This window comes from Mus pahari, chromosome X (genome assembly GCF_900095145.1).
Source record: "Mus pahari chromosome X, PAHARI_EIJ_v1.1, whole genome shotgun sequence".
In the NCBI taxonomy this organism is placed as follows: domain Eukaryota; kingdom Metazoa; phylum Chordata; class Mammalia; order Rodentia; family Muridae; genus Mus; species Mus pahari.
The window spans coordinates 32,639,316-32,651,815 of NC_034613.1; the positions used below are offsets into that span (position 1 = coordinate 32,639,316).

Consider the following 12,500-nt stretch of genomic DNA (forward strand, 5'->3'; position numbering starts at 1 on the left):
CCTTGGTCTTGTAAACTTTATATGACCCAGCACAAGGGAAGGCCTGGGCCAAGTAGTGGGAGTGGGTGGGTAGGGGAGCAGGGGCGGGGGGGAGTATAGGGAACTTTCGGTATAGTATTTGAAATGTAAATAAAGAAAATAATAATAAAAAATAGATGCAAAAAGAAATAAAATAAAATAATTACAAAAAAAGAAAAAAAAAGACAAAAATAGAGAAATTGGATCACTCAGTAAAGTTTAATGATTTAAAGGATGTCCTAATGGTTCATGGGAGAGTTTTGACACACCATGAAAAAACTCAACCTCTAAGTTGTAGGCATAGAAGAAGTCCTAATGGGAAATGGAGATGTCAGCATACATTTGCACCCTAGGCAAAACTATTAGAAATTAATACCTCCTGGGAGAGGAAGAGTGAACTTTCCTTAACAGTGTAGCTCCTACAAAGAAAGGCAATGATGTTCCACCCATCCAAGGATACACAAGGAAGTATAATCTAGACTTGATGGGTATAAAAAAAATCAAGAGACAAAGTTGGGAAGATATAGAAGGGGAGTGGATTGAGAAGAGTTGGGGAGATGTGGACATGCTCACAACAGTATCAAACAGTCATGGAACTAATAAAAATCACTTTTAGGCATTAGAGTAGCATTAAATTTCTCTTCTTTGATATAGTAAATTGGAGGACATTGGAATGTGTATATATTTTAGGTAGAAAACATTTAACCAAATATTTATATATGAGCAAAACAAAAGGTATTTTTAGACATGAGTTCAGAAAGTACACCAGTACAGATATTCTATGCAAAAACTACTCAAAAGTGTTTTTGTCCAGATGAAAATCATGGCATACTAAACAACACAAGGCAAAGATAATGTGTATATACAACAGTAGTAAGCAGGGTTTCTAAGAAAAATTTTAATTAAAGTCAAAATTGTTAAGAAACTGAAAATAAACTATTATATAAATTCTAATAAAAGTGCTTTGGGGAGTAGAGAGATCATTCAGTGTATACAGAGCTTTCTGTGAAAGCATAACAACCTAACCTTTGACCTTAAAAGCCAGTATAGCAGCACATGCCTGTAACCTTTGTGCCCATGGAGAGAAGGAGACTAATCCTAACAATGTAAACAAAACAGTAAACTCTGGAATCAATAAGAAAATCTGTATGAAAAATTAAGGTGAACAGTTAAGAGAGTAGTACATCTGATGTTGACTTCTGACCACTAAGACAATACCCATAGGCACTCATAAGTGTACACACATGCGTAAATCACACACAACCCAAAATGTGTCTGAGCTATTAATATATATTATAAAGGAAAGTATACTTATGTCATAAAATGAAAACTTCATAACAATGAAGTATACAGTGACATATGTATAATATAGAAAGAAATATAATTATATAAACACTTTGGAAGAATAAAAATGAGATGGTATACCTATCACCTTAACTACTTATAATTCCTTTGGTGAGAACACATAAAACTTACCTTTTTAAATATTAAGAAACAAACAGATTTATATCAACTGCAGTCACCAAGATGTACAGCAGATTAGGAGAATTTATTTCTATCTAATGAAATTTTGTACTTGTTCTTCCCATCTTATAGTAACTATCTTTTTTCTCCAGTTTTCTGAATTTGATGTTTTCAGTTTCTGTACATGAATACAATTATATTGCTTGTCCCTCTGTGACTACCTTACTTAAAAATAATGATCCCCAGTTCCGTTCACCTTAGTCCAAATTTGAGGATTTTAACTTTTTAGTGGGTTGCAGGGTGGTAGAGAAACCCAAGGCTACCTTCAGATCTTGCACTTCAAGTATCCATCTCTTAGATTCTGAGATTGCACATGTATACAACCACAATTGTCTCAAGATTTCAATCTATTTAAAGGCTGCATTCCATTGTATAGAAGATTCATATTTTCTTTATCCATTCACCCACTTAAAGAAACTGAAGTTGTTTCCATTTCTTGGCTATTGTAAATAGTCTGAGATGCAGGAGAACATGCAGGTATCTTTTCAAAATAACTTCCTAATCAAGAATACAAATGGAGAAATAAAATGAGGAAGGTGATGCAAGTTATGAAGAGAAATTCAACAAAAAGATAGAAGGCTGAAGAAAAACCAATCTGAAATGGTGGAAATTAAAAACATACGTCAAATAAAAAGCTCCTAGCAAAGTTTCACCAATAGAATGGATCAAGGGGAGAAAAGAAACTATGGGCTTAAAGATAAGGTAGAGAAGCTAAAAACAAACAAAGAAAGAAAAAGGTAAGATAGTTATTGGTTGGCCATTCCCACAGTCTCTGATCCATCTTTGTCTCTCCAGTTATTGTACACTAAAGCAAGAATGTCAAAAGTTTATAAAAATGAAAACTGCTGGAAATTATTAAAGAAGACAAAAAATTAATGGGAACGAAAATATTCCTGTTTCTACTTATCACACTTTTAGCATCAAATATTGGGGGTGGGAGGAGCATGATTTCTTATACCAGAGAAGTTCCTCTTGTCCTTGTGCACCTGAGAGATCTCTAATTTTCTAATTGAATTCTGGTATTAGTAACCTTGAATTATTAGTTTCAGACAGTACATGAGTCATGAGCTCAGTTCCACTAGGTTAGTTTTCCCTCTTCAAAAATCAACTGCACATAGTATGTACCCAGTTAACCTACACTCCTGTCTGACATGATAACAAATCAGAGGTTTTAGGACTCTTTCTTAATTTCAATGATTTATTAAAGCAGGAAAAAATCAGAAGAACATTTTTAATATTTTTTAATTCATGAAAAAGGTGTCATAAGGGGCATAAATGAAAGGTCAACTTAAGAGATGCTTAGGACTAGATCCAGAACAGTATCAAGTTCAAACTCTTATGTCCCTGTGGAGTAATATGTATATCAATACTCTGAATTGAACAAACTGGAAGCTCTCCAAGTCTTATTGCTAAAAATATTTTAATTAAGATTCTACTGTGTAAGTATGATTGATTAAATTATTTGTTGTGGACAATGGGTTCAGTCTTCTGTAGTCATTCTCTCTGCCCTATAGAACACAGACTGGAGTTCTACCCTTCTCGTGGCTACTTCCTCTGTCAAATTTAGTCCTTTTCAATGTTATCCAACAGAACAACTGTGTCTCACTAATGTACAAGTAATTAATTACATCACCATGGATATTCTAAAGACTTTAAAGATCTCTTATCAGAGGTTAGAGATGATGACCGCATATGACAAATGATCATAAAAAAAAAAACTTTATGAGTTGTGTCAAGAACCCAAGGAATAGCTTGATATACATTATGCAAAATGAGAAAGAATTCATATAATATAAAGTAATACACAGAGTTAATGTACTCCCAAACAAAAGTACAAAGGTATTTTTTATGGAAATAGAAAAATAGGTCTAACAATTCCTATGGACTCTCAAAGGAAACAAAATATCTTAAACCATCTTGGTGAAAAATAAAGGTAGAAGACTTATTCTTTGTTCTTGTAAAACTTGCTTAGATGCAAAGGACAAAGAAGAATGAAAGAGTATGGTACAAACCAACAATAATGCTTAGAGAAGAGTAGAGAACCCAGAAGTCAACCACCACATAAGTGATTTTAACAGGGGTTCTAAGAAATCATTCAATGTAGAATAGTTTATTTAAACACATTTATAAATATATGTGACAATAATAATCAAAGAAAAAGATGCCCAAGAATTTTGAGTGGGAATAATATGGGAGGACATAAGGACTATTGGAGGGAGAAGACAAGGGAGAGGTTGGAAGGAGAATAAAAAAATGGGGGAAAGTACAATTATATATGAACTACCCAGGGCTCCCAGGGACTAATCCACCAACCACGCAGTACACATGGAAAGACCTATGTCTCCAGCCACATATGTAGCAGAGGATGGCCTTGTCGGGCATCAATGGAAAAAGAGGCCCTTGGTCCTGTGAAGGCTCGATGTCCCAGTATAGGGGAATGAGAGGGCTGGAAAGCATGTGTGGGTGGGTGAGTGAGGGCATACCCTTATAGAAGCAGGGGAATGGGGATATATAGGGGGTTCCTGGGGGGATCAGGAAAGGGGATAACATTTGAAATATAAATAAATAAAATATTCAGTATTAAAAAAAGAATTTTTAAATCATTAAGGAAAAGTGCTGGAAAACCTGAACACACATACAAAAAAATCATATTTTTATCTATTTTTAATTCAAAGTGGATTTAAGATAGAAATGTAACAGTTAAGTGCTTAGAAAGCAGCCCAAACCCTTTTCAGACTTGGATTTTCGTATAGATTTCAATACATACATAGATACATAACCACTGGGGAAAACAGTGTAACATTCCTCAGAAGATTAAAAATAAAAACAGGTGGTCTATCTTGGTGGTTGGTAGCTCTGGAACAGAGACAGTCTGTTTTCTTCAGGACCATGACTTTTTCCTAGGTTTCCCATGCTCCATCAAATGGCCCTATAGCCATGTGCATGTACATGAAGAATATCAAATGTTCTTGATGGATTCTAAACCGAAAAAGAGGAGGAATGATGTTTCAAGGTAGATGTTGGGTGACAGCTATCTTGAAGTAGGTGGAGTGGAGGTAGATAAAGTCTAAATTCTGTCTATGTATGAAGTTCTTGAAATGTAGATAAAATATTTTTAAATATGGTATACTCATTCAATGGAATTCTATTGAATCATCAAAAAGCATGAACATTAATATATACTAAATGAACTTTCAAATGCTCACCGAGGGGGAAAACAGTCACAAAAACTCACATTTAGGATGACTAGTCCCTACATTTTGAAAATCACTAGCTGGGCAAGGCTTTCAGTAGTAGGACTTGGTTGTGTTTGGTTGAGTTGTTGGCTGACAGACTCCCTTGGAGATATCTAAACAACATAGCTGGTACTAGGACAGAAGGCCTACTTTCAGGAAACCAACAGTAGGGCCCCACTGGTGAGGACAACATGGACTTAGCTCACTCAACATAGAGAGGTTGAGTTAGTGCCTGTATGAAGTCTTCACCTCTTATCTCCTAGGCCCTTTGGCAAGGAAAGGTACTCTGCAGACTAAGTAAGAGAAACATGGACACAGACCCAGATTCAGACTGTTGACCTACAGTCCTGGGTCTTTCAGAACTCGTGGGAGTAGCCAACCAATGTCTGATTTTACTTGAGGCCATACCAAGCAGGGGAGCCCATGCCATACACTGCCTAGATGACCAGGAACCAGAGACTGGATAGCCCAGAAACCTAGACACAGCTGAAAACAATTTAAAAAAAAATGATTCCTAATGCTAGTCTGCCATACTCATAGATGGATGCCTTGTCCAGTCACCATCAGAGAGGCTTTCCCCAACAGCAGATGGGAGAAGATGTAGTGACCCACAGCCAGGCATTATGCAGAGAGATAAAGTCTAAATTAAGGTTTCTGTCTCATTCTTCCCCTCAGAGATTCAGGAACCCAACTGAAGAGAGGAAGGAAAGACTAATGACGTCAGAAGGGAGAGTATGACTCACCAAATCAACCAAGCAGGGCTCCTATGGGCTCACAGATACTGAAGCAGGAAGCATGGGCCCTGCATGAGTCTGAACCAAGTTCTCTGTACATATGTTATGGCTATTAGCTTGGTGCTTTTGCAGAACTGATAACACTGAGAGTGGGTGTATCTCTGACTCTTTTGCCTGCTCCTGGAACACTTTTCTTCCTAACGGGTTCCCATATCCAGCTTCAATTTGAGATTTTTTTTTTCCTTGTCTTATTGTATCTTGTTTTATCATGTTTGGTTGCTATCTCTTAGAAGCCTATCCTTATCTTAAAAGAGAGGTGTGGGTATATCTATGGGAGAGGGGGAAATGGGGAAACTGGGAGATGTGGGAGGAGGGAAACAGTCAGATGGAAGAATCTATTTTCAATTAAGAAAATTACTTGGGAATATAGAAGATGAAAAAGTTACCAACTTGTTTTTACATGGTTTCATAATCCAAACATTATATATATATATATATATATATATATATATATATATATATATATATATATATGCAAAAAGTAAGTTTGTTCTTCAGACAAATGTAACACTTCTATGTGTATGTGAGAAGTAGATTAAAGCCAGAAGATATTCGGCTTTTCTAGTGTACCTTAAAAGTTATTATGACAGCATTCAGGCTTCTAGGGTTACCTCTCTATGGTTCTAATCTCCATGGGAACATGCCTATAAATTCTAGCCATCATAGTAGGTTCCAAGTGATCATTTTTACCCACTCTATCTTTCCTAGGGAGAATATTTCCTAGGGAGAATGTTAGGCTTGAATCATGTCTCCTTTCTCTATAAGACTGAAGGCTAACCTTTCTTGGATATTTTATCACTTTTTTGTTTTGTTTTGTTTTGTTTTTTGAGACAGGGTTTCTCTGTGTAGTCCTGGCTGTCTGGGAACTCACTCTATAAACCAGGCTAGCCTTTAACTCAGAAATCCGCCTACCTCTGCCTCCCAAGTGCTGGGATTAAAGGCAAGCACCATCACTGCCCAGCTTATCACTATTTATGGTAGGAAAATAAGCCTGATAATACTAACTCCTTTTTGTAGTCTGACTAACAAGTTATGGTAACACTTGATGTTTAAATCTATAAAATGGTATGTTGACGAGTTTTGGTACAAACATATTCTCCAACCCTGGGTGAAACTATAAATAATTGTTTAGGGGTGACAAATAACACTTATTTTACTAAATGTTTATGTGTCTCAGAATTTCTGAGAACTTTATATGAATATACTCTTACCTAAACTTTACCACTGACATACAAGAAAAATAGGTAAGGCTGAGTAAGTATGTACTTGTCCATAATGACATGGCCAGTAAATAGTAAAGTCAAATTTTCAAGCCTTACACTTTCATCCTGGCCCCCATGTTCTTGGCCATTGTATCATACTGCCAAGAAACATGCGTTGACATTAAAATGCATGCAAGTCCTGATTTCACCTCAGATATCTGGAGCAGCTGTGCTGGCAGAGCCATCACCATGCTTCTGGCTAGAGATCTATTCCACCTTTCCCTGGAAGAGGAAAAGAAAAAAATATAAGAAGAAACAGCTGGTTCAGAGCCCAAGTTCTCATTTCATGGATGTGAAATGTCCAAGTTACTACAAGATTACTACAGTTTTCAGCCATATTCAGACAGTAGTTCTTTGTGTGTATTGCTCAACAGTGTTGTGCCAGTTCACAGGAGGAAAAAGCCAGGCTCACAGAGGGCTGTTCATTTGGAAGAAAGCAACATTAATGCTCTATACAGCCTCCTGAATCTGTCTTTTCTCACAGAATGCCTTATCAAGCTCACTTACTCCCAAGATGATGGAATTATGTTTGATTTTATAAAGCATACAACGAAGACCTCCTGTTTTGCTGTCAGGTATTTATTTATTTATATATATTTTTAGTTTTAATTATGAACCAAAAAAAAAAAAAAATGAATGCCACTCACTCCAGAATTTTTCCGTTGAATATAAGAGCATCAGTATCCTGGACCTGGTGTGGCAGGGCTGTAATTACAGCTATGTAGGTGACTGAGGCTGGAAGATTACAAGTTCAAGATTTGCCTAGATCTTTCATGGGATGAGAGTAAGTCTAGACTAAGTAACTTAGCAAAACCCTGTCTTAAACATTTTTTAAAGGGGATTTTCTTACACTGGGTGAGGTCCTGAGTTCCATCCCCAACCAAAACGGGAAAAAAAACAGGGTATCAATATATGTGAATAAACCATTTTAATTTTTTATTAATTATTCCATTCGTTTGAATCTCAAATGATATCCCACTTACCAGTTACCCCCCACGACCCCCCAACCCATATCCACCCTCCTTCCTCTCTGCCTATACGAGGGATCTCCTCCACCCAACCACCTACCCTCCCCCACCCCACCACTCCAGCATCCCCCTATGCTGGGCATAAACCATTTTATTATAGCATGTATAGTAGTTTGAAAAATTCATGGAGGCAATGTGAATGTTCACTACTAAAGAAATTGTTAAATAAATTACAGTGCTTCTGGCTATTATAAATACAGCTGCTATGAACATAGTGGAGCATGTATCCTTATTACCAGTCCCTCAATAGAGGAATGGATACAGAAAATGTGGTACATTTACACAATGGAGTACTACTCAGCTATTAAAAACAATTAATTTATGAAATTCTTGGGCAAATGGTTGTATATGGAGGATATCATCCTGAGTGAGGTAACCCAATCACAAAAGAAGTCACTAGATATGCACTCACTGATAAGTGGATATTAGTCCAGAAACTTAGAATACCCAAGATACAATTTGCAAAACACACACACACACACACACACACACACACACACACACAACAAAAAGAAGGAAGACCAACCTGTGGATACTTCATTCCTCCTTAGAATAGAGAACAAAATATCCATGAAAGGAGTTACAGAGACAAAGTTTGGAGCTAAGAAAAAAGGATGGACTACCCAGAGACTACCCTACCCAAGGATCCATCCCATCACCAGCCACCAAACCCAGACAGCAAGATTTTGCTCAAGGGACCCTGATATATCAGTCTCTTGTGAGGCTATGTCAGTGCCTCGCAAACACAGAACTGGATGTTCACAGTCAGCTATTGGATGGAACACAGGGCCCCCAATGGAGGAGCTAGAGAAAGTACCCAAGGAACTGAAGGGGTCTGCAATCCTGTAGGTGGAACAACAATACGAACTAACCAGTACCCCCAGAGCTCGTGCCTCTAGCTGCATATGTAGCAGAAGATGGCCTATTCGGCCATCATTGGGAAGAGAGGCCCCTTGGTCTTGCAAACTTTATATGCCCCAGTACAGGGGAATGCCAGGGCCAAGAAATGGGAGTGGGTGGGTAGGGTAGCAGGGCTGGGGGGGGTGTATAGGGAACTTTTGGGATAGCATTTGAAATGTAAATAAAGAAAATATCTAATAAAAATAAAAAATATATATAGTGCACTTGTATTTAACACTGAATAATAGTGTTTGCCTACTAGCTGAGATTAATCCATATGTGTTGAATTGAAGTTTCAAATGACATATTAAAGATGAAAAATAGATTAGAGGATTCTATGAAGTGTGGCTCATAAATGACTCACATAATATATATGGCTGTACCACAGACCTCTCCCTTGACTGTCAGACCGCCTACTCAATGTTTCCTCTTCAAGTTTCCAAAGCACTGCACATTCAATAAATCTAAAAACTGGGCATAGTGTTTTCTATCTCGAAACTTAATTGTTACTTGTGTTTACTTCTTTGTTAAGATATATGTATTTTCAAGTTCCATCCATTTTCCTGTTAAAATACCATCCTGAGTGAGGTAACTCAATCACAAAAGAACACACACGGTATGTACTCACTGATAAGTGGATATTAGCCCAAAAATTCAGAGTACCCAAGATTCAATTCACAGACCATATGAAGTCTAAGAAGAAGGAAGACCAAAATGTAGATGCTTCAGTGCTTCTTAGAAGGGGTAACAAAATACTCACAGGAGGAAATATGGAGACAACGTGTGGAGCAGAGACTGAAGAAAAGGCCATCCAGAGACTGCCCCACCTAGGGATCCATCCCATATACAGTCACCAAACCCAGACACTATTGTGGATGCCAACATGTGCTTGCTGACAGGAACCTGATATAGCTATCTCCTGAGAGGCTCTGCCAGAGCCTGACAAATACAGAGGCAGATGCTCACAGCCAACTAATGGACTGAGCACGGGTGTCCCCGATGGAGAAGTTGGAGAAGGGACTGAAGGAGCTGAGGGGGGTTTGCAGCCCCATAAAGAGTGCAACAGTCTCAACAGGCCAGAACCTCCCCCCAGAGCTCCCGGGGACTGGACCACCAACCAAAGAATACACGTGGAGGGACCCATGGCGCTGGCCACATATGTGGCAGAGGATGGCCTTGTTGGACATCAATAGGTGGAGAGGTCCTTGGGCCTGAGGGTGTTCAATGCCTTAATGTAGGGGAATTCCAAGGCAGGAAGACAGGAGTGGGTGAGTGGGTGGAGGAGCACCCTCACTGAGGCGGGGGGGTATGGGATAGGGGGATTCCGAAGGGGAGACCTGGAATGGGGAACACAGTTGATATGTAAATAAAGAAAATATGCAAGAAAAAAAGAAAAAATAATATATATATATATATATATATACACACACACAAATAAAGGAATTAAACTTTGACCTAATATTTTGTATCTTGTGCTTCTGAGTACAGGAAAATTAACAATAAGATGCACTTAAAATTCTTCATGAAAATGTATCCTTGTGTGAGGGGTACAGGAAAAATGATTCTTTCCAGGGAGTTAGTTGCTCTAGCAACCATGCCCTATTTATTCATCATCCCAGCTTGGCTACCAGTTCATAGATATTACAGCAGAAAGGCCTTTTTGTTTTTGAGCCATCCTAAGTAATTAATGCTATAGCTTAAAAGTCCCTGAGTACCTGAGGCATGACAACCCTTAGAGAAATCTGCATTTATCCTAGGTTTCTTTCCTACTTTGGAACTCATCCTGATTCTCCCGTTTGGAATCCCAGTGCTCTGGGCACAGAGTCCTTCATTAGTTCCCTAATCCTACCAATAGGCAAGTCTCACCATTGCTTGGTCAATCCTGAGAGCTTGACTATCACTTGATTCTTTATGATGATGCTTAGAACTTCATGCCAAATGTCAGCTCAGAACTATAAGTTTCTCTATACCTTATCATTTTTAAAGAGTGGTTTTATGGCCTTATGCGACTTCAGTGTTTCCTGGGTGTGATGTACTCATCATGGCTCTTGAAAAAGTGACAGAGCTCTTGAAAATGGGGCATGGCAAGACACATATTATCAACACGGCTTCTTTTTTTTATTAGATATTTTCTTTATTTATATTTCAAATGCTATCCTGAAAGTTCCGTATACCCTCCCCCAACCCCTGCTCCCCTACCCACCCACTCCCACTTCTTGGCCCTGGCATTCCCCTGTGCTGGGGCATATAAAGTTTGCAAGACCAAGGGGCCTCTCTTCCCAATGATGGCCGAATAGGCCATGTTCTGCTACATATCAACATGACTTCTTAATTGATGGGAGACTAGATCTAGTTTGGTATATCAGGTTCACACAGCTTTTGAAAAACTTCAGACTTTTAGACATCTCTAATATAATGTTTGAGATAATTCAATATATACAATATTATCTTGCATTTATGTCAGCTTTTACTTCTCTTCAGTGATTTCATGCTGTCATTTTTGTTTGCTAATATATCAGATTTTACATATCTTAGAATAGGTACTAAGTGAATTAAAAATCTTTCAAGGCCAAGAAATAATTGCTCCATGATTTGAATACTCTGGAGCAATTGGCACAGCAATTTTGTATAGTATATGCTGTCGATTTTATATTTACACACATGTTATATCGTGAAAAATTAAGTTTTAATGTTAAGAAACATATATAGGGATTCATGACCAGTTATGCTTCATTTTCTATACCCAGTGCCCATTTCATTAAACCATCATTTTTCAAACTGTTTCTTATGAAAAGCTTACACCTAGATTTATTTGTACAGAAAGCATAGGGTTATGTGAAATCTTTAATGCATAGATATTCCAAATACTTCATCTTTACTTTCATCCATTTTGCATATAAAGGTTTTGTGTGAAGTTTTACTTAAACCGGCATTCCACAACTAATTATTTCTCTTTAAAGTAATCAGTAAAATAGATATGTAAGAGGGAGGTGGAATATTAGGGAAAAGAAAAGAGACCAACAGGATAAGAGACAGACAAAAAATGGCTAAATGATGAATATGGTCAAAGAACATGATACATATACAAGAAACCATCATAATGAAACCTAATGTTTTATAGAATAAAATTCCATATAATTTTTTATAATTGTTTAAAATAAGCAATAATTTGTCTATGTTAATTTATAATGTGATTTATAAAATAATATTCAGTTTTTGAGATGATCTCACAATGTAGTCCTGCTGACCTGGAACTCACATATAGACCAGGATGACTTTGACCTCCCAGAGAACCACCTGCTTCTGCCTCCCATGTTCTGGGACTAAAGGTATGTTCTACCATACCCAACTCATTTTGCAATTAGAAATGAAGTTAGCCATAGAGGGAGTAGAGTTCATCAGTATTCATGTTTGTTAGAAGTAATTATGAACTACTCTCTGGTAGACACACTCTCAGACCGTTTTATGGCAAGGATGCTGCATGTGCTGTCATGGGATGTCATTCACATAGAATGCAGCTGCTTTGCCTTTTGCACAAGGTTCCCTGTATCCAGAAAAGCATGCATGAAAAAAGACTTTGTGTCTGGATGGATACTTGGAATGAATTGTGCAGGATTATTTTTTAGACCATACACAGTTGCTAAAAGCTGTTGTCGAAGACTTCAAGATGATTGTTACTTCTTTAGAGTCCAAACACCTAGCATGTTTTGTTGCCTTAGTTACTGTTGGGTGTTTTTA

General features: G+C 37.6%; 1 pseudogene; it reads left to right on the forward strand.

Annotated features, from left to right (window-relative positions):
• Positions 1-7,023: 7,023 nt before the first annotated feature.
• On the forward strand, positions 7,024-7,280 carry LOC110313913 (annotated as a pseudogene).
• Positions 7,281-12,500: the final 5,220 nt, after the last annotated feature.